The sequence below is a fragment of the Arachis hypogaea genome, chromosome 6 (genome assembly GCF_003086295.3).
Source record: "Arachis hypogaea cultivar Tifrunner chromosome 6, arahy.Tifrunner.gnm2.J5K5, whole genome shotgun sequence".
Lineage (NCBI taxonomy): Eukaryota > Viridiplantae > Streptophyta > Magnoliopsida > Fabales > Fabaceae > Arachis > Arachis hypogaea.
Genome location: NC_092041.1, coordinates 27,013,396 through 27,017,330, shown reverse-complemented (window position 1 = coordinate 27,017,330; position 3,935 = coordinate 27,013,396). Strand labels below are relative to the sequence as shown.

Below are 3,935 nucleotides of genomic sequence, written 5' to 3'. Positions count from 1 at the left end.
TTGCATAAGTATCTCTATCTTTATTTTATGCTTTATTCATAAATCATCTATAACCATTTGAATCTGCCTGACTGAGATTTACAAGATGACCATAGCTTGCTTCATACCAACAATCTCCGTGGGATCGACCCTTACTCGCGTAAGGTTTATTACTTGGACGACCCAGTGCACTTGCTGGTTAGTTGTGCGAAGTTGTGATAAAGAGTTGAGATTGCAATTGAGCGTACCATGTTGATGGCGCCATTGATGATCACAATTTCGTGCATCAAGTTTTTGGTGCCGTTGCTAGGGATTGTATGAGTTTGGACAACTGACGGTTCATCTTGTTGCTTAGATTAGGTATTTTTCAGAATTTTTAAGAATGAATTCTAGAGTTTCAAGGTGATGTTCTTATCATCACCAAAGCTGATTGATTTTCATCAATTTAGCTCTTGAATGTAATGTTCTACTGAAGCTTGGCTAGCCATGTCTAATTTCTTTAGACTGAAGCTCTAGACTAACATTGCATGATTCCTGGAATTCTTATTAAAAATTTTGAATCTCTTTATTTTCTTCTCCATATAATTTTCGAAAAATAAAAAAATTACAAAATCATAAAAACCAAAAATATTTTATGTTTAAGTCTAGTGTCTCATTTTAAGTTTGGTGTCAATTGCATGTTTCTATTCTTCTTGCATTGTTCATGTGTCTTCATTGATCTTCAAGTTATTCTTGATGATTTACTTGCTCTGATCTTTAAATTCTCTAGTCTTGAGTGTTTTGTTGTTTCTCATATGCATTCTCAATTTGTTAGTGTCGGTAGTATACAAACTTCTAAGTTTGGTGTCTTGCATGCATTGTTTATTTGATCTTAGTTTCATTTTGATTATTCCTCATTATTAAAAATCCAAAAAAATTTTAATTTGTGTCTTTTCAAGTCAATAATACAGAGAATTGAAGATTCAGAACATACAGCAGAGGAATTACACAGAAAAAGCTGGGTGTTCAAAATGCCCAGTGAGGAAGGAAAACTGGCATTTAAACGCCAGCCAGGGTGCCTGGCTGGGCGTTTAACGCCCAAAAGGGTAGCATTTTGGGCGTTAAACGCCAGAATGTATACCATTCTGGGCGTTTAACGCCAGGATGGGACAAGAGGGAAGATTTTGTTTTTAATGCAAATTTTTTTCAAGTTTCAAAATTTTTCAAAATCAAATCTTTTTCAAATCATATCTTTTCAATCATATCTTTTCAAAATTAATTTCTCTTCATTTTCAAAAATACTTGCTAACAATTAATGATTTGATTCAACATTTCAAGTGTGTTGCCTTTTCTGTTGAGAAAGGTTTAATATCTGAATCATATCTTTTCTTGTTAGCCAAGTCATTAATTTTAAAAATCAAATCTTTTTAAATTGTTTTTCAATTATATCTTTTCAATCATATCTTTTTAAAACTATAACTTTTCAATCATATTTTTTTAATCACATCTTTTTCAAAATAGTTTTCAATCATATCTCTTTGATTTCCAATTTCAAAATCTTTTTCAAAATCAGTCTATTTCTTTCTCAATCTTAGTTTTTGAAAATCAATTACCATTTTTTTTCAAAATTTCGTTTGATTAATTCACTTTAATTTTCGAAAATTTCTTCCCCTCTTTTCACATCCTTCTATTTATGGACTAACACTCCTCCTCAATGCAAAATTCGAACTTTATCTTTCTAAGTTCGAATTCTTCTACCTCTTCCTTCTATTTTTCTTTTCCTCTGATATCTCAAGGAATCTCTATACTATGACATAGAGGATTCCATATTTTCTTGTTCTCTTCTCTTTCATATGAGCAGGAGCAAAGACAAAGGCACTCTTGTTGAAGCTGACCCTGAACCTGAAAGGACCTTGAAGTGAAAGCTAAAGAGAAGCTAAAGCACAACTCTCTGTAGAGGACCTAACAGAAATCTTCAAACAAGAAGAAGACATGGCAGCTGAAAACAACAATGCCAATAATACAAGGAAGGTGCTGGGTGACTTTACTGCACCTACTCCCGACTTCTATGGGAGAAGCATCTCTATCCCTGCCATTGGAGCAAACAACTTTGAGCTTAAACCTCAATTAGTTTCTCTAATGCAACAGAATTGCAAGTTCCATAGACTTCCATTGGAAGATCCTCATCAGTTTTTAGCTGAGTTCTTGCAAATCTGTGACACTGTCAAGACCAATGGGGTTGACCCTGAGGTCTACAGACTTATGCTATTCCCTTTTGCTATAAGAGACAGAGCTAGGATATGGTTGGACTCACAACCTAAAGAAAGCCTGAACTCTTGGGAAAAGCTAGTCAATGCCTTTCTGGCAAAGTTCTTTCCACCTCGAAAATTGAGTAAGCTTAGAGTGGAAGTCCAAACCTTTAGACAGAAGGAAGGTGAATCCCTCTATGAAGCTTGGGAAAGATACAAATAATTGATCAGAAAGTGTCCTTCTGACATGCTTTCTGAATGGAGCATCATAGGTATCTTCTATAATGGTCTGTCTGAACTGTCCAAGATGTCATTGGATAGCTCTCCTGGAGGATCTCTTCATATGAAGAAGATGCCTACAGAAGCTCAAGAACTCATTGAAATGGTTACAAATAACCAATTCATGTACACTTCTGAAAGGAATCCTGTGAACAATGGGACGAATCAGAAGAAAGGAGTTCTTGAGATTGATACTCTGAATGCCATATTGGCTCAGAACAAAATATTGACTCAGCAAGTCAACATGATTTCCCAAAGTCTGTCTGGAATGCAAGCTGCACCAGGCAGTACTAAGGACGCTTCATCTGAAGAAGAAGCTTATGATCCTGAGAATCCATCAATGGAAGAGGTGAATTACATAGTAGAACCCTATGAAAACACCTATAATCCTTCATAGAGAAATCATCCAAATCTCTCATGGAAGGATCAACAAAGACCTCAACAAGGTTTCAACAACAATAATGGTGGAAGAAACAGGTTTAGCAACGGCAAGCCTTTTCCATCATCTTCTCAGCAACAGACAGAGAATTCTAAGCAGAGCCGCTCTGACTTAGCAACCATGGTCTCTGATCTAATCAAAACCACTCAAAGTTTCATGACTGAAACAAGGTCCTCCATTAGAAACTTGGAGGCACAAGTGGGTCAGCTGAGTAAGAAAGTTACTGAACTCCTTCCTAGTACTCTTCCAAGCAATACAGAAGAGAATCCAAAAGGAGAGTGCAAGGTCATCAACATGGCCGAACTTGGAGAGGAGAAAGAGGCAGTGAGCGCCACTGAAGAAGGCCTCAATGGACGTCCACTGGCATCCAATGAGTTCCCTAATGAGGAACCATGGGAATCTGAGGCTCATAATGAGACCATAAAGATTCCATTGGATTTACTTCTGCCATTCATGAGCTCTGATGAGTATTCTTCCTCTGAAGAGGACGAAGATGTCACTGAAGAGCAAGTTGCTAAGTACCTTGGAGCAATCATGAAGCTAAATGACAAGTTATTTGGTAATGAGACTTGGGAGGATGAACCCCCTTTGCTCACCAAAGAACTGGATGACTTGTCTAGGCAGAGATTTCCTCAAAAGAGACAGGACCCTGGGAAGTTCTCAATACCTTGTACAGTAGGCACCATGACCTTCAAGAAGGCTCTGTGTGACCTAGGGTCAAGCATAAACCTCATGCCTCTCTCTGTGATGGAGAAGCTAGGGATCTTTGAGGTACAAGCTGCAAGAATCTCACTAGAGATGGCAGATAATTCAAGAAAACAAGCTTATGGACTTGTAAAGGATGTTTTGGTAAAAGTTGAAGACCATTACATCCCTACTGATTTCATAGTCTTAGAGACTGGGAAGTGCATGGATGAATCCATCATCCTTGGCAGACCTTTCCTAGCCACAGCAAAAGCTGTGATTGATGTTGACAGAGGAGAATTGATCATTCAAGTGAATGAAGAATC

At 37.4% G+C, this 3,935-nt stretch overlaps 1 non-coding gene across 1 annotated transcript; it reads right to left on the bottom strand.

Moving 5' to 3' along the window:
- Positions 1 to 2,352: 2,352 nt before the first annotated feature.
- Positions 2,353 to 2,460, bottom strand: LOC112699746 (small nucleolar RNA R71). Its single transcript, XR_003152686.1, has one exon. It is a non-coding gene; the product is annotated as a small nucleolar RNA R71 (small nucleolar RNA).
- Positions 2,461 to 3,935: the final 1,475 nt, after the last annotated feature.